This window comes from Dioscorea cayenensis, unplaced genomic scaffold (assembly GCF_009730915.1).
Source record: "Dioscorea cayenensis subsp. rotundata cultivar TDr96_F1 unplaced genomic scaffold, TDr96_F1_v2_PseudoChromosome.rev07_lg8_w22 25.fasta BLBR01001019.1, whole genome shotgun sequence".
Lineage (NCBI taxonomy): Eukaryota > Viridiplantae > Streptophyta > Magnoliopsida > Dioscoreales > Dioscoreaceae > Dioscorea > Dioscorea cayenensis.
In genome coordinates, this window is record NW_024087410.1 from 112 (window position 1) to 19,990 (window position 19,879).

The window sequence follows — 19,879 nt, forward strand, 5'->3', positions numbered from 1 at the left end:
TGTAGGATTGCAAGAAGCCTTGATCCAAAAACAGAAGCTGGGTTCCAAAAAAGCGATCATCGGATTATCATTTTGATTGAAAATATGAAACATTCCAAGATGAAAACATAGGATTACATTGTGATTCGTGTGTCAGCAGACATTCCTCAGTTGAAACATTGAATTGCGCTTGTTTGCGCCACACATTCTTGAAAAACAAAATAGAGGACAGTTTCTACTAAAAAAATTGAGACATAATGAAATAAAGGGCTTTATAGATTACACTTAATTCGTCAATAGGAGGCATTACTTGAAATGGCAATATGTGATTATGGTTTTGATTCAAAACCAAAAATAGTAGACATTCTTAAAACATAGTTTAGAGTTATAATTAAAAAATGAGACATTTAGGAAAAACATACGATAAGGATTTTGATTAAAATATAATAAAAGGAGATATTTTAAAGCATCATGATTGTTTTTATCTGAAAGTAAGATACATTACGAGTAGAATATGTCAGATTAGGCCCATCGAAACAGACAAGACATCCGAAAACCATAGGATTGGGACTTTGAATGCCTACAAATATTTTGATCAAAACACCAATCATATGTTTCTTGGTAATATTCTAATTTTTTTTATCAAAACCCCATCTTCCATAAGTATTCAATGCGAATATTTTTCTTAAATCAAAACCCAAATCTATTGTTTCAAAATGCTGTTCTACTTTACAAACAAACCCAAACTTAAGTGTTTTCTTTTTATTATCACTCTATTTATCGCTGGAGTCAAACCCAACATAAGGGTTCTTTGTAATGTCTCCTATTTTTAATAAAAAACCTAATTTTTTCTTTTTCAAAATATCTGTTGTTTTTGAAACAAAACCGCCAGACCGCATGATTGTTTTCGTAATGTGCCTCATTTTTTCGCCATATCAAAACCATAATCCTTGTTTTCACAGTCTAATTTTAATCAAACTTTCACGCTGGTTTTGAATGTATGTTAGTTTTTGAATCAAAATTCTTAGTCATTGTTTTCTTCCTGGGAAGTCTGAGTTAAAACTCCTAATCACGCTTTTCTTTCCCATCGGAATACTTCTATTATTAAATTAAACCGTGAGTCCTTTGCCTGCTTTTCGAACGTCACCTCGTGCTCACCAAAAACCTATTCTCGTTTTCGTGAGTGTCTCACATTTTCAATCAAAAACACCACCTGGTGTTTTCTTCTAAACTGTCTCCTATTTATTTGCGGGTGATCAAACGCGCCCACCCTATGGCTCTTTTCGATATGTGTCTATTTTCAACTTCCACCCTAATCTAGTCGTCTTCTACTCAGAATGTATCTTACTACTCGAAACTGTAAAGCTCTAATCCTGTCTCACATGTCTCTCTTTTATTATACTTAACTCAAAATCCTTTACTCGATGTCTTCCTAAAATGTCTCAATCTTAACTAGTAACTCTAAAACTCTGTTTTAAGAATGTCTACTATCAGTTTTCGAACTGCAAAACCATAATCCTGTTATTTTCATTTCTAATGCCTCCCTATTGTTGAATTAAAATCGAATTCCTATCCATTGCTTTTTATTTCATTATGTCTCAATTTTTAAATCAAAACACTAACTTCAGTTTTGTTTCGTAATGTGTCATATCAAAACAAAAAGATAATTCAATGTTTTCATTTGGAATGTCTCGCTACTGAATCACAATCATAATCCTATGTTTTAATCTTGGAATGTTTCATATTTTCAATCAAAATGATAATCCGATGATCGCTTTTTGGAATGACTTCTATTTTTGAATCAAAACCTTAATCCTACATTTTTTTCAGAATGTGTCCTAGTTTTTACTTTTGAATCAAATTTAAATCCTTTATTGTCTTTTCAAAATGTTTTCTATTTTTCAATCAAAACCGTAATCTTATGTTTTATTTTCAGAATGTCTCCTATTTATTAGTTTTTAATCAAAACTCTAATCCCTTGTTTTATTTTCATAATATCACCTATTTTTGAATTAAAATACTTATCCTATCTAGCCGTCTCATTATAAATCAAAAACCCCTAATCCAGTATCCACAGTAATATCTCTTATTTTTCAATCAAAACTATATCCTATGCTTTTTCGAATGTCAAATATTTTTGAACTCGAAACCGTAATCCTATGTTTTTAAAGTAATGTATCCTATTTTTCAATACCCTATCGTATATTTTTATTTTGGAGATGTCTATTACTTTTGAAACAAAACAATAATCGTGATATTTTTCGCACTCGCCCTAATATTTTTAATTAAAATCGTAATCCTAATAATGCCTCATATTTTTATTTAAAACCCTAATCCTATAATTTTTTTCGGAATGCTTTATATTTTTGCATCAAAACCCTAATCTTATGTTTTATTTTGGGAATATCTATTATTTTTGAATGAAAACAATTATTGTATATTTTTCATTCGTAATGTCTAATATAGCTGTAATTAAACCCTAAATAAATAAGTCTGAAAAATAGGTTGGGATTTTAAATTCAACTCATAAAATAGTAGACATTTAGAAAAGAAAACATAATATTAAGGTTTTTTTTGCAAAATAGGAGATATTTCGAAAGAAAATAGAGGATTAGGGTTATGATTCGAATATAGTAGGGATTTCAAAAATAAAACATAGGATTAGGGTTTTGATTGAAAAATAGAAGACATTCCTATGAGAAAACATATGATTAGGGTTTTTATTAAAAAATAATAGATATTCGGAAAGAAAACCATAAAACTAGCTTTTGATTGAAATATAGTAGGCATTTTGAAAAGAAAAGATAGGATTAGGGTTCCGATTGAAAAATGTGAGGCATTCTAAAAATAAAACATAAGATTAGGGATTTAAATAAAAATAGTAGACTTTCAGAAAAGAAACATAGGATTGGGGTTTTGATTGAAAAATATGTGACATTACGAAAAGAAGGCATAGGATTATTGTTTTAATTCAATACTAGCATATATTCTCAAAAGAAAACATAAGAATAGAGGAAAATAGGAGGCATTATAAAAAAACATTAGGATTAGGATTTTGATTAAAACAATATGAGACATTACTTAAAGAAAACAAACGATTATTGTTTTGATTCAAATATAGCAGACATTCGGGGAAAAATATAAGATTAGTGTTTTGATTAAAAAATACGAAGCATTCCCAAACGAAAACATAGGATAAAGATTTTAATTAAAAAATTGGAGGCATTTTGAAAAGAAAACATAGGATTAGGGTTTTTATTAAAATTCACAGAAATTAAAAAAACAAAATGTTGGATTAGGGTTTTGATTAAAAAAAGGAGACGTTCCAAAAAGAAAATAGAGGATTATGGTTTTGACTCAAAACTGAAAAAATAGGACACATCCTGAAAGGAAAACATAGAATTAGGGTTTTGGCACAAATATAGCAGACATCCTAAAAAGAAAACAAAGATTTGGTCTTTGATTTAAAAATAGGAGACATTCCTATTAAAAAAACATACCATTATGGTTTTGATTGAAAAATAGGAGATATTACTATAAGAAAACATAGGATTAGAAACTTGTAGACATTCTGAAAAGAAAATAAAGCATTGGTGTTTTAATTAAAAAAAAAAGGAGACAATAAAAAAAACAATTGATTAGGGTTTGATTTAAAACATAAAAATAGAACACATTCTGAAAAGAAAACATATGATTAGGGTTTTGATTAAAAAATAAATGACATTCCAAAATGAAAGGAAATTATTTTGGTTTTGATTGAAGGATTGGAATCATTCGGAAAAGAAAACATTGGTTAGGGGTTATTGATTCAAAACTTATAAATAGGTGACATTTAGAAAAGAAAGCATAGGATTGCAGCTTTGATTCAAAATTAGGAGAAATTACTAAATGAAAACTTTAGATTAGGGTTTTGATGAAAAAAAAAGGAGACATTACGACAACAAAACATGGGATTAGGCGTTTGATTCAAAAATAGGATACATTATTATAAAAACAATATAACATTAGGGTTTAGATTAAAAAATAGTAGACATTGCGAAAAGGGAAAAACATACTGTTACAATTTTAATTAAAAAATATGAGACATTTCTTAAAAAATATGAGACATTTCTTAAACAATATGAGCCACTCAAAAAGAAAACTTAGAATTAGGGTTTTGATTGAAAAATATGAGATATTACGCAAAAAAAAAAGTCATGAATATTGTTTTGATTGAAAAATGGGATAGTTTCAGAAAAGAAAAATAGGATTTGAGTTTTTAATTAAAAAATAGTAGACATTTAGAAAACATAAAACATAGGATTCGGGTTTTGATTGAAAGATAGGAGACATTCCGAAAAGAAAACATAGGATTAGGAATTTTATTGAAAAATAGGAGGCATTACGAAAAGAAAAATTAGCATTGTTTCCAAAAACAAAAGATAGGATTAGGGTTTTGATTGGAAAAAATGAAACATTCCGAAATGAAAATCTAGGATTAGGCTTTTAATTCAAAAATAACAGACATTTCGAATAGAAAGGAAAGGATTAGATTTTTGATTGGACAATAGGAGACATTCCGAAAAGAAAATATAGGTTAGGGTTTTGATTTAAAACAGATAAATCAGCGACTTTACGATAAGAAAACATAGGATTCAGGTTTTGATTGAAAGATAGGAGACATTACGAAAAGAATGACATTACGAAAAGAAAACATAAGATTAGTGTTTTGATTCAAATATTGTAGGCATTCCAAAAAGAAAACATAGGATTAGGGTTTTGATTGTAAAATAAAAGGACATTAATATGACAAACACAATTACAAATATCCAAGAGAAATAAAACCAAATATAAAGGAATAACATCCTAGTGGACCTGACAAGATCCCCTTGCTTATATCCCGCAAGTGCACGGGTTTGTCAAAGTAATAAACCCGGGTGAGCGGGGTCGAATCCACAGGGAGTAGGGAGTAAAGACACTTAACTCGATTCTTAGCTATGTGGAAGATCAATAGTGATTAGTGTGAAATTGATTCAATTCTCAACAATAAAAGCAACAAGTAAGAGAGCAAAAGTAGAGAAGAGGGTAAGGCAATCGATAAAGATGAGGTACTCGGATAATGTTTCACCTAGGATAATCGCTTCAAGTGCAAGAACTCTCTATTATGCTTCCTAATCAATGCCATGGTGAGTCGTGGAAATCCTTACATACATAGTCCCAAATCTAAGGTCAACTATGCCTAACTCTATACATGTCCCGGAGGAGAAATCGAACAATCTCAACACCTCGCACTCGCATAGAGTTACAATGAGCTCTAGAGATTCCAAGTGATAAATCTCTTCCTAAATATAGACCTAATTCTTTGGTCCAGGCGGAAGGTCCCTAGCCACATTTAAGCCCTAGATACTAAGATCCTCTCAACGCTTCACTCCATTGCACGTGCAACTAGGCCCCAGCGGAGGTTCATCCCTTAGACCACTTACTCTATTATGGCCACAAAGAACTCGAGGAACGGAGGTAGAATCTATCACGCCCGAGAGGGAAAAGGGGGACGCCCGGTACCTCTCGACTCACCCTCTCAACCCTCTCCAACCTAGCTTTTGTCTAACGCTCGTGGTGTGTCACTCACTCCAAGGGTGACCAACAAGAACTCTCAACCCTAGTGTCACTCTAGGGAAATGTTCATACAATCAAGTATTCAAGGTTGGAACTCACAATAAACATAAATTTATTCAAAGCATAATAAAGAAGTTCAATGAAACGAATACATCCTAGGGTTCACAATCATCCAAGTACCCACTAGGGGTTTAGCTCTCCATGGAGCTTAGTACAATCAAAGAAATCGAATGTAAAAGCAATGAATCCATAAAGAAATCCCCTCGATGGCCGTGTCGATGGTCTTGTGGAAAGTCCTCTACTCGTCGTCCATAGATTCCTTCGTCCGGTATAGGATACGCTTTGATGGAAGCTCCCCTACCAACCTTCTTCCTAATGGAATCACGATGTCGAAGCCGTAGAACCTCTCCAAAACCTTGGCCAATACCCCTCGAAACCTTAGCCAAAGCCCTCTCATAAGTTGGGGAAAAGATGGAGAAAAGAATACCAAAATCGGGGCTGAATCGGCTTTAAATAAAGCTGGAATCGGGCAACTCCACGGGCGTGGACGGTACACGCGCCCGTGCGGAATTTCCACACGGGCGTGGATAATTTCCACACGCCCGTGTGGATTCTCTGTCTCTCTGATTTCTAGGCCGGGTGTGAACAGTGCTACTACAGTCCTTGCTACATTTTTCTGCTATAGTCCTCAACCTGAATAACTTCCCAATTCCATACTTTCATCGGGGTAACGCAAACGGTCACACGTTTACATCATGAATCACTTGCTTCTTCAATGATGTAGATGTTAGTGGAGCTCTTGTTCTTATATGAATAAGTCAGAATGCTCGAGTGTGACTGCCTTTGTGCCCCTCCAAATGGATGTACTCACTCGAATGCGAGGAGGTTGGCACACACTCTAGCATCTAACACCTGTCCTATGTCTTCGCGTTTGAACCTTAGCATGATCTCCTCCAAAATAGATGCATTATGATCCACATTGGCCCATTTCCTTCATACTCGGCCTCACAACCCTACCTGCGTAAAAGTAACATAAAAACACACATATTAATGTAAATAACTGAGAAAAGTAATGTTCAACATAAGGAATGAATGCTTCGCATTCATATCGTACAAGCACTTATCAGGACCCCTCTAATACATGCCAAAATGTTTTAAGTATCATACACAGCTTGAGAAAATCACAAAATAAACTCTGCCAAGCACTTCATGCTTTCACTTCATTGCAGTGCTATCACCTGAGAGGGAAATGAAGAGGAGATGAGTAACTAAGTTACTCTGTGAGGGGCCAAACATGGGACTACATCTCATACATGATTGAATAAAAATAAAATGCCAAAATATGCTTTGATTTTCAAAATATTTAAAATACTTTAAATAGCAAGTATAACATAAGAAATGAATGATAAACACCTTCTACATCATCACAAAATCCATACAAGTATGAAATGAAAATTCATACATTTCTTTAATAACTCATAGCTCAAAACGTTTAGAAATAAATAAATCAACAATTTAGAATAATCAATAGTATCACAACTAGCCTCGAAAACCATCCATTCGCTAACCGTGGCCTCAGTAAGGTCAGGAGCAACCAAGATGCGCATATGTTGGCGTTGGCAATTGGGGAACTCATGTAGTGACTACAGGCATCCAACCTTTAATAGCGTTTAGGCTCTCTACACACACCCGAAAGGATAAAACCTTATTTGAGTACTCCACGCCACCCCAATAAGGTCAGCCCATGGAAACTCTAACCCTTACTGCAGTAGGTATCAGGACCCCCCATGTCACCATCAAAACATTTAAATAACAATCTAGCCCGTAGACTCAATATATACATCAATATCATAGCATAATTCTAATAAAAAAATCACAAGTTTTCATGTGAGCAACTTTCACTCCAAGAGTGAATGACTTGATTATAACATCTTCTTTGAAACCATTTAATCATGGACATCATACAAGTGTAATCTTTGAAAATATACTTTGAATATAGCATCATCACAAGGAAATTCATTTTTTCATTCATACATGTCTTTTTGGTCATTATAAGAAGAATATCAAGCCTCTTGAAATACATAACTTCATAACATGTATTTCAAAGCATAGGGTTTCCAAACCACAAATAATATGTATAATCTTTACCAACAATCATGAAATAAGGCAAGTCATAAATCATCAAGATTTCTTGATCCCATGGAAAACATTTCAATTGTTTTAACAACAAGAAGTTTATCATTCAACGGTAAACAATTTAAGCATTAGAAAGCATGCATGATTTATAGCCCATGATTTAGTAAATCCAACTCACAAACTTGGCGAGATAAAACACCCCGGTGTTACTTCTCCACCAGCTATTTCCCCTTGATTGAAGTCTCACCTCCTAGAAGCATTTGAACAACCATACAAACAATGAAACCTCATCAATGACTTGATCAATTGAAATGAAGAACAATGCTCAAAATGGGAAAATGAGTGCTCCTAGTGCGTGCTAAACACTCTAGCAAGGAGATCTAACAAGAATAAAACTCTCACAACCCTCTATCAATGACTTCGAACATGAATGATCTTTCTCAATTCTTAATGGATTCAAGGTTATCCAACTTCAATCTTCTTCTATTCTTTAAATCCAAAGAAAACCCATGATTATCCATCAATAACTTTAAAGAAAATCCAAATAAGAGAAAGTGAGAAGAAGAAGATCAAATAAAACACATCCTTACCTCAAAGCTTCTCTAAAGCCTAAGGAAAAGCACTTCTCAAGAGAGGAAGAAGAGATCTTCGAGTTTCTTTTTGATTCAAGGCAAAGGATGATGAGTTTGAGAAGTGGGGATGAAGGTTCTAGAGGAGGATGAAAGTGGAAGAGAAAAGGTCTCAAGGAAAGGTGTAAAAAGAATTAGAGGAAGATGAGAAAAAGGTCTTTTAAACCCTAAATTTATGCCCATACCGACCGTCATATGGCTCCGTATGGCACGTATGAACTAGTTCAAAGTTTCTAGAAATTTAATACCAGCGTCTACCTAGCTCGTTTGGACCCCGATATGCCCATTCAGCTTATAATAAAATGGCTCTAAACGATTGAATTGGTGTCAGATTGACCACATTTTTGTTTCTAATGACTTGGGACACTCTTAAGCAGACTTCCACATGAAAATTACTCAAGAAACCACATTGAAACATGAGTAAAATGAAAAATATACATATATATTTATGAAAAAGTAGAATTACCACATAATAGAATCCTTAAAGAAATTTCAACCCCGAAATTTTACATACCTCTAGTTTGAAATAAAAAGGGATAGTTACTCTTCATTACTTGTTTTGGTTCCCAAGTTACCTCTTCTGTAACGTCATTCATCCAAAGCATTTTTACCATAGTTATGTTCTTTCGCAGAAGAGTTTTCACTTGGTGATCCAAAATCTTCATTGGTTGCACTTCTGACAATGCCCTTGAGTATGTTACGCAAGTGCACGGGTTTATCAAAGTAATAAAATCCCAGATGAGTGGGTATCATATCCACAGGGAGTAGAGAGTAAAAATCCTTAAATTATTTCTTAACTAAGCGAAATATGAATAGTGATTTATGTGACAAGAAGTAATGCAAACAAAAGTAATAGAGATAAGATAGAGAGCACAAGTAAAGGAGAGGTTAGGCAATCAATATAAATGGGGTACTCGGATACTGGTCCACCTACGACAATCGTTTCAAATGCAAAAACCATCTATTATGCTTCCTAACTAATGCATTAATGAGTCATGGAGATCCTTTAATACATGGTCCCAAATCTAAGATCAACCATGCCTAACCCTATACATGTCCCTAGAACAATGAGTTCTAGGGATTCCAAGTGATAAATCCCCTTCCTATATGTAGACCTAACCCTTGGTCCAGGCGTAAGGTTCCTAACCACAATTAAGCCCTAAATGCTAAAATCACTTCAACGATTCACTCCATTGCACTCGCTATTAAGCCCCAGCGAAAGGTCATCCCTTAGCCCATTCACTCTACTATGACTGCAAAGAACTCGAGGAATTGGAGATAGAATTAATCACAGTGGAGGGGAACGGGGACGCTCCGCTACCTCCCGACTCACCCTCTCAACCATCTCTAATCCAACTTCGTCTAACTCTCGTGGTGTGTCACTCACTCACAAGGGTTACCAACGAGAACTCTCAACCCTAGTGTCACTCTAAGGGAGTATTCATACAATCAATTCATTCAAGATTGGAACTCAATAAAAACATCAATTAGTGAAAGCATAATAACAAGGTTCAATGAAACAAATACATCTTAGGGTTCATAATCCAAGTACCCACTATGGGGTTTAGCTCTCAATGGAGCTAATTACCGTCAATGAAATCAAATGTAAAAGCAATGGATCCATAGAAAATCCCCTCGATAGTCGTAATGATGGTCTTGTGGAGAGTCCTCTACTTATCTAAACGTCCCGTTGTCCGGCCTAGGATACACCTCACCGGATTGTTGTCGATGAAAGCTCTCCCACTAACCTTCTTCCAAATGGAGCGTGATGTCAGAGCCATAAAACCTCTCCCAATCCCTAGCAAATGCCTCTCAAAACCCTAGCCACAGCCCTTTCTCAAGTTTGGGAAAAGATGGAGAAAAGAATGATGAAATCGGTGCTGAAATCGGCTTTTAAAGGGATGGAATCAGGAATCGACACGCCCTTGTGAATATTTCACATTGGCCGTATGGAATTAACACATGAGCATGTGGAATTTCCACACGCCCATGTGGCTTCTCTGAATGACTCCTTCTTCAATCGGCTGTGAACAATACCTGCTACAATATTTTACTACAGTGTTGCTATAGTGGCCTGCTACAATACCGGTGCGAAACACTCCCGAAACCATGCTTTCATTGAGGTAACATAAACGGCCACACGTTTATGTCGTAGATCGCTTTGCTTCTTCAATAACAGACATGTTGGTTGAGATCTTGCTATACATGCATAAGCCGGAATGCTTGAATGTAATTGCCCTTGTGCCCCTCCAAATCATTGTGCTAACTTGACTATGAGGAGGTTGGCACACATTCCCGCATTTCGAGCCCGACTTATGTCTTCACGTTTGAACGTTCTCAAGATTTCCTTCAAATGGTGCATTTACTTTCCACATTGGCTTCTTTCTCTAATACTCGGCTTAGAACCCTATCTTCATAAAAGTAACATAAACACACATATTAGAGTTAAAACTTGATAAAAGTAATGCTCATCATAAGGAAAGAACACTTCATGTTCTTATCACACAAGCACTTAACAAACTCCCCCACACTTAAGCTTTTGCTTGTCATCAAGCTAAAATTAAAACATTGTAGGCATAGATAAAGGAAATATTGGAAGTGCTTGGCCTTAGGTTCACCAAAGCATGCAAAGAGAACATTCTACATGTAAAGGAAATTTCAACACTAAATACGAAAAAATCAATGCTCTAGCTAAAAACTTGAATAAAAAAGGACAACAAACCCGAAATTGTGTAAGTGTGTGAAATCACTCAAGCCAACCCAAAGTATACTCCTCAAAGTTCTATGTATAAGAGACTTATTTATCAACAAAAGCTAACAAAAATTCAAAAAAGGTAGTAGCTTCTCACATCCTCTAAGGTAGCCCTTTCCAAAGCGGCCGCTAAGATGGCTTTCACACTTTCGAGGTGGTAGCTCTATCTACTGGGGAGGTAGCTTTCACACATCCTAGGAGATAGCTCTTTCTCATTAGGGCATAACTAGTATCCGACTTATGAGAGTAGCTTCATACATTATAGGTGGTAGCTTTTTCCACCCAACAAGCACAATTAAACAACAAAACTATTTTGATCTTTCCTTTTATTTTTCCCTTTTTTTCAGCAAAATAACATAACAAACAAAACTAAAACTAGTCCCTTTAACATCAAACTTGATTTCAAAAAGAGTTTAAAGAGTCAGTAGTGCACAAGTGTTAATCGGGTAAAAATTTCTAAAAAGTCAAGCAAGAACTAGAGCATGAGAACATTCAATGTTTTAAAAAAAATCTCCTATGCTCAAGAATACAATCATTGCAACTAAGGTGATCTGTTATTGGCTATGTGAGCATGTATAACAATCAAGACTAATATGAAAGAGATGTGTGCACTATGAAACTCCCCCCCCACACACTTAAGTTGTACATTGTCCCTAATGTACACAAGCAAGCTCACTCATGATGTATATAAATCAAGAATAAATGCGGGAGAAACAATCAAAATAATACTCCCCTGACACCTAGTGTTGCATTTGATGGAGCTAATTCGTTGGGAGTGGTGTTCTAACGGGTTGTGAAACACACCCGACCAAGTGGCAAAGCACCTTGGCCGTATCTATGATAAGTTCTCAATTCCCATGATGACAATACCATCTGCACGCATACATGAGGGGGTTCAGTGAAGCTCAATAAAATAAAAACAACTCGAGTAAATAAAAGATAGAGAAATGAATACAACTCAAGACAACAAAACGAAAATAAAACTCAGGAGAAAAATCTTTTCTGAGTATACAAGTCAAAAATGAAATGTAAAAAGTAAAGAAATGAAAAGCGAAATCAAGTGTGTCGTCAAGTCTCGCTACTAGTTGATGCTCGGTGATAGACCAAATGGGTGCCGTGATCCGGTGAGAATGATGCAGGAAGTGCCTGAGAGGTGCGGGATGTCAGCACAAACGGTGAGGCAACGTCTCTCTGGAGGATCTACTATAGAACGTCGAAACGTGCCATGAACTCTGTGAACTCTGTGGCCTGTGTCGCACGAATCTCTGCTATCTCTACTCGTGCCTCTACAATCTCAGTCCGTACCACCCCTATAGTACTCTCGAGCCTCTCAAAATGATCATGGGCTCGAGATGGTGAAAATATGCTTACTGGGGTGGGTCCTCTGTCGCAGGAGGTGCGTTGGTCTCCATCGACGTCGGTTGAGGCTTGGAGGCAGGCTGAGAAACCGAGGCATCCTCTCCCTCAACCACAGCTATCTCTAGAGCAGGAATAATAAGAGCATATACTCCTTACTGAACTCTCCATAACATCCCCATCAACCTCAATGTCTCCATGGCCGTGGGTAGCGTGTATAGTCACCATCTCGGCCCCTTTGACCCGTGCTGAGTAAACCCATAATGACCACTAGTCTCGTGATATAGGGGCCCTAAAAATCACTCCAAGTCGTGCATACCTGCCTCTTATGCAAAAATATAACGACACGATCAGAATATGCTGTAAAACGCAAGTGTACTGGGTCATCAAAGTAATAATACCCAAGTGAGATGGGCAGTCGAATCCACAGGAAATAGTGCTTAGAACCACCAAGATTTCTATTTAACTAGAATGAAAATATGTTGATAGTGATGTCAAAAACAAAACTCAATACAAAATGAAAATAAGAAAAGATAAAAGGAGGCACAAGTAAAAAGATAGGGGAGGCAATCGACGATAAATGGGGTACTCGGGATATTGATCCACCTAGGACAATCGTTTCAAGTGCAAAAAAACCCTTTTATTATGCTTCCCTAACTAATGCATTAATGAGTCGTGGAGATCCTTTTAATACATGGTCCTAAATCTAAGGTCAACCATGCAATGAGTTCTAGGGATTCCAAGTGATAAATCCTCTTTCTATATGTAGATCTAACCCTTTGGACGGTACGGAAGGTCCCTAACCACAATTAAGCCCTAAATGATGAAATCACTTCAACGATTCACTCCATTGCACTTTCGAACTAAGCCCACATGAAGGTCATCCCTTAGCCCATTAACTCTACTATGACCGCAAAGAACTCGAGGAATTAGAGGTAGAATAAATCACACAGAGGGAAAGGGGACGCTCGCTACCTCTCGACTCACTCTCTAAACCCTCTCAATCTAGCTTTTGTCTAACTCTCGTGGTGTGCCACTCACTCACAAGGGTTACCAACAAGAACTCTCAACCCTAGTGTCACTCTAAGGGGGTATTCATACAATCAAAGCATTCAAGATTAGAACTCAACAAAAACATCAATTAATGAAAGCATAATATAACAAGGTTTAATGAAACAAATACATCCTAGGATTCACAAATATCCAAGTACCCACTAGGGGTTTAACTCTCCATGAAAGCAAAAATACAATAGATAAGGAAATCAAAAGCAAAGAGATGCAATCCATGAATGAAAAAGCTCCCTTGTGTTCATGTCGAGAGTCTTGTGGATTGGCCATGTCTTCTTCAAAGCTCCCCTCATCAAACCTAGGACATCACCTTGCCGGATCGGGTGCCAGCAGCTCCCCAATAGCTCTCTTCTAAAGGAGACGCGGTATCGAAGGCTGCCAAACTTCTCCTAAGCCTTGCCAAAGCTTTCTCCAAACCCTAGATAGGGGAAAAAGATGGAGAAAAACAAGGGCTGAATCAGCGAGTTTTTAAAGGTTTTGGAATCGGGTATCCACATGGCCATGTGGAATTTCCACACGAGCATGTGGAATTTCCACACGCCTGTGTGGATTATCTGAATTTTTGATGTTCTGCGGGCTATGAATAGTAACTTCTACAGTAATTTGATTCGTTGATTTGCTACATTTTATCTGCTACGATGATTCTGCCAAAAACACTCCGAATCCACTTTTCATTAAGTCAACATAAAGCGGGCACATGTTTATGCCATAGATTACGTTCCTTCTTCAATAAACAGTGTTTAATGGTGAAGATCTTGCTATCAATGCACGAAGACGGGATACGCAAATGTATACGCCATTGTGCCCCTCCAAATCATTGTAATTGCTTCAATACATGGAGGTTGGTACACATTTACGTATCTTTTGAGCCCAACTTGTGTCTTCGCGTTTGTTCCTTCCAAGATTTCATCAAATCAGTTCATTCGCGATCTACTTTTTGGCTTCTTTTCTTAAAATATATCTTCACAACCCTGCATGTACAAAAGAACACAAATACACATGTATTAGCCCTTAAACTCGATAAAAGTAATGCTTTATTGTAAAGAAAAGAACACTTCAGTCTTCTTAACACACAAGCACTTATCATATACTCTGCCAGGATATGCCCTAAATGTATCGGGTTGCACCGCACCATAGAGTACAAATATAAAAGCTCCTATCGGCTAAGCACACTAGTACTATCACCTCACCCGCTCACTGACCTACTCAGAACAGCATGAATGTATCTGTAATTCAAGCAGGAGAGGCAAGTGGCCTTCGAAACCCCAGCCTCATACTGCCCCTATCCACATAACACTGTGTACGCATGCTACAGAGTCAAACTCCCAGGATAATCTATGGCAGCTGCTCATACTCCTGTCTCTGTATAAGCTACATCATATAACTCCATCACGATTGCAAACTAAGTCATGCTCAAGCTATGATTCTATCCGAGGGCTCTTAACTGAATGGCACTAACACTGTCGAAACTGAAATACGAGGGATCGAACTCGAACGAGGCAAGCACCTCGAGTGTTAGTGCGTGGATGGAAGGATCTCTGATTGCTAGTAAATGGCCCCAGTTGCCAACCGCAAGCATGCCCTCGATTTCATCTGCAATACCCTCTACCCACTGAATTTCCCTAATTGTGATCACGTCGGGAAATCTGGCCTGAACAAATCTGAGAGTAGTCTGCTGCTCAAACCTCACCTGATGCTCAGGAATGGTAAAACACATGCTCTCGAGCTTGGGATATGGCTCACGTTGCTATTTATCAGCTTGCTTCTTTGACCGAGGTGCCATTACCTAAAAAATTTGAAAGAAACTCAATCAAACAAGTTAATTGAGTAATGCTGTAGAAATCCACACAATTGTGTGGAATTTCTGCACGCCCATGAGGATCCACGTGACATGAACAAACGCACGGCCACGACACAAAAATCCATCAATACACTTTTAAATTCTTTCTAACTTCATTCTGAACATGTATAATCATTCTGATTGTAGGAACAAAGCATGATTGGCCAGTTCCATCGATTAAATTTAGGATTTGATGAAGAAAAACAAAGATAAGGGTTTACCGACGAAGCGAGATGAAAAAACTTTGAATTGGCCGGAACACCAATTAAAAATCCATCCAAATTGGCAATACGAAATCTGGAGAAAGTGTGAGTGTGCTTACTGGGGTGGTAGGTTTCACACATCCCATGAGATAGCTCTTTCTCACTAGGGCATAACTAGTATCCGACTTATGAGAGTAGCTTCATACATTATAGGTGGTAGCTTTTTCCACCCAACAAGCACAATTAAACAACAAAACTATTTTGTTCTTTCTTTTTATTTTTCCCTTTTTTTCAGCAAAATAACATAAGAAACAAAACTAAAACTAGTCCCTTTAACATCAAACTTGACTTTCAAAAGGAGTTTAAAGAGTCAGTAGTGCACAAGTGTTAATTGAGCAAAAATTTCTAAAAAGTCAAGCAAGAACTAGAGCATGAGAACATTCAATGTTTTAAAAAAAATCTCATATGGTCAAGAATACAATCATTGCAACTAAGGTGAACCACTATTGGCTATGTAAGCATGTATAACAATCAAGACTAATATGGAAGAGATGTGTGCACTATGAAGCTCCCCCCCACACTTAAGATGTACATTGTCCCCAATGTACACATGCAAGCTCACTCATGATGTATATAAATCAAGAATAAATGCGGGAGAAGCAATCAAAATAATACTCCCCTGACTCCTAGTGTTGCATTTAATGGAGCTAATTCGTTGGGAGTGGTGTTCCAATGAGTTGTGAAACACACCCTCCCAAGTGCCGAAGCACCTTGGCCGTATCTAAGACAAGTTCTCAATTCCCATAATGACAATACCATCTGCACCCATACACGAGGGGGTTCAGTGAAGCTCAATAAAATAAAAATAACTCGAGTAAATAAAAGATAGAGAAATGAATACAACTTGAGACAACAAAACAAAAATAAAACTCAGAGGAAAAATCTTTTCCGAGTATACAAGTCCAAAATGAAATGTAAAAAGTAAAGAAATGAAAAGCGAAATCAAGTGTCGGTGTCATCAAGTCTCTGCTACGCTGCTAATGCTGGTGCTAGACTAAAGGGTGCCGGTGGATCCAGTGAGAATGATGCAGGAAGTGCCTGAGAGGTGCCGGATGGCAGCACAAACGGTGAGGCAACGTCTCTCTGGAGGATCTGCTGTAGAACGTCAAAATGTGCCATGAACTCTATGAACTCTATGGCCTGCGTCACACGAATCTCTGCTATCTCTACTCATGCCTCAGCAATCTCAGTCCGTGCCACCCCCACAACACTCTCGAGCATCTCAAAGTGATCATGGGCTCGAGATGGTGAAAATATGCGTACTTGGGTGGGTCCCTTGTCGCAGGAGGTGCGTTGGTCACCATCAACGTCGGTTGAGGCTTGGAGGCAGGCTAAGAAGCCCATGCATCATCTCCCTCAACAACAGCTATCTCCAGGGCAGGAATAATCAGAGTATATACTCCTGACTGAACTCTCCGTACCATCCCCATCAACCTCAATATCTCCATGCCCAGGGAAGCAGGTATAGTCACCTTCTCGGGCCCTTTGACCACGTTGAGTAAACCCATACCGACCACTAGTCTCGTGATATAGGGGACCAAAAAATCACTCCAACTCGTGCATACAGCCTCTGATGCATAATATACTGACACGACCGAATATGCGTATAAAACGCAAGTGTACGGCTGTCAAATTAATAATACCCAAGTGAGAGGACAGTCGAATCCACAGGAAATAGTGCTTAGAACCATCAAGATTGCTATTTAACTAGAATGAAAATGTGTTGATAGTGATGTCAAAACAAACTAAATGCAAATGAAAATAAGAAAAGTTAAAGGAGGCACAAGTAAAAGATAGGGGAGGCAATTGATGATAAATGGGGTACTCGGATATTGATCCACCTAGGACAATCGTTTCAAGTGCAAAAACCCTTTATTATGCTTCCTAACTAATGCATTAATGAGTCATGGAGATCCTTTAATACATGGTCCTAAATCTAAGGTCAACCATGCCTAATCATATACATGTCCTGGGGGAGAAATTGAACAATCTCTGAACCTCACACTCTAATAGAATTGCAATGAGTTCTAGGGATTCCAAGTGATAAATCCTCCTTCTATATGTAGATCTAACCCTTTGGACCAGGCGGAAGGTCCCTAACCACAATTAAGCCCTAAATGATGAAATCACTTCAACAATTCACTCCATTGCACTCGCAACTAAGCCCCAGCAGAAGGTCATCCCTTAGCCCATTAACTCTACTATGACCGCAAAGAACTCGAGGAATTAGAGGTAGAATAAATCACACCGGAGGGGAAAGGGGACGCTCCGCTACCTCTTGACTCACTCTCTATACCCTCCAATCAGTAGTGTCTAGAAAATACAAAGTATTATCAAAATCAAAAGAATACTGCATGGCTTCAGCAAGGTAGTATGTGAGCTTGTCATCTCCAACTCTCAAAGTTAGCTCCCCGCCATCCATGTCAATCAATGCCTTGGAAGTCTGCAAGAACGGCGTCCCAAGTATTAAGGGTACATCCTCATCGTCATCGACGTCTAGCACCTCAAAATCTACAAGAAATATGTACTTGTCCACCTTGATAAGCACATCTTCGATGATACTCCTCGGATGTCTCACCGTTCTGTCTGCCAATTGCAAAGTCATCCGAGTAGGCCTAGGCTCGCCCAAGCCTAGATTCTAAAAGAAGGTGTATGGCATGATGTTGATACTGGCCCTGAGTCTGCCAATGACATTTCTTCACTAAAATTGCCAATGTTGTATGGAATGATGAAGCTTCCCAGGTCTTTCCTCTTGTTCGGCATGTTCTTTTGAGAAATCGTCAAGCAAGAAGCACCTAAGATCACTGAAGCACTGTCCTCTAATTTCCTATTGTTAGTCAACAAGTCCTTCAAGAATTTTGCATACTTAGGCATTTAAGATAATGCCTCAACAAAAGGAATGTTGATGTGGAGTTGCTTGAAGAAACTCAGGAACTTGTTATATTATTCATCCCCTTGGTCATTCTTCAATCTAGAGGGATAAAGGATTCTTGGCTTGAAAGGTGGGGTTGCCACATTCTTCTCTTTGCTTACTCCCTCTTCAACCTCTATGGCCTCTGGTGCATGTTCATTGGGCTTCTCACTCGGAAACCTACCTTCAACATCATGACCACTTCTCAAAGTAATTGCCTTCACATGCTCTGTAGGATTAGTCTCGGTATTGCTTGGCAAGCTTCCTTGTGATCTCTCCGATAGAGACTTCACAATTTGCTGGACTTGATTCTCAAGGTTGTGCAAAGAAGCTGTGTGGTTGCGAAGTGTAGCCTTAACTAATTAAAACCTTATATCCAATGATTGCACAAATCTAGTTAAGGCCTTCTCCAAATCGGTCATTCGGGTCTACAAACCTGAAACTTGGTTCTCAATGTTTGAGGCTTGTTGTTGTTGGAAACCCGGTGGCCCCATGGCCTTTTGTGGAACTTGGTTACTCCACGAGAAATTGGGATGATTTTTCCAACCCGGATTGTAGGTGTTGCTATATGGATTCCCTTGATTCCTCGTCACATTACCCACAAAATCAACATTCTCAACCGAAGATGCATCACCAATGGAGATCGGGCAATCGGAGGGAGCATGTCCTCCACCACACCCGATGCAAGTAGTCACAGCCGCAATTCTATTTGAAGTTAGAACGTCTAACTTCTTACTCATTGATTCCACTAGAGCGGCCAATGAAGTTACTACATCTATCTCATGTAGCCCAGCCACCTTCTTCTTCTCCCTAGCATTCCATTGGTAGCTATTTAACCCCATTTCTTCAATTAGTTAACGGGCCTCACCGGGGGTCTTGCTACCTAAGGTACCTCCTGCTGCCACATCCAAGAGTTGCCTTGTGCTCTGATTCAACCCATTGTAAAAGGTTTGAATAATCATCCACTCTGGGAATTTGTGTTGCGGGCACTTTCTCAGGAGCTCCGTAAACCTTTCCCATGTCTCAAATAGAGACTCCAATTCTAATTGTACAAAGGATGAGATCTCATTCTTAAGCTTTGCAGATTTTTTGGGAGGGAAATAATGGGCAAGAAAAGCTAATACCATCTACTCCTATATGGTAATTGATACTCTAGGTAATAAGTGTAGCCACTGCTTCTCTATCTCCTTTAAGGAAAATCTGAAGGCTCTCAACTTGATGGCATTATCCATCATCTCATTTATCTTGAGCTTATCACACACCTTGAGAAAGTTTTCTATATGACTGTTTGGATCCTCATAGGCCAAAGGATTGAACTATGAAGATTGCTGCAACAGCAATACCGTAACT

General features: G+C 37.8%; 1 non-coding gene across 1 annotated transcript; it reads left to right on the top strand.

Annotated features, from left to right (window-relative positions):
- The first annotated feature begins 19,501 nt into the window (after nucleotides 1-19,501).
- LOC120255466 lies at nucleotides 19,502-19,608 on the top strand. Its single transcript, XR_005535021.1, has one exon. It is a non-coding gene; the product is annotated as a small nucleolar RNA R71 (small nucleolar RNA).
- Nucleotides 19,609-19,879: the final 271 nt, after the last annotated feature.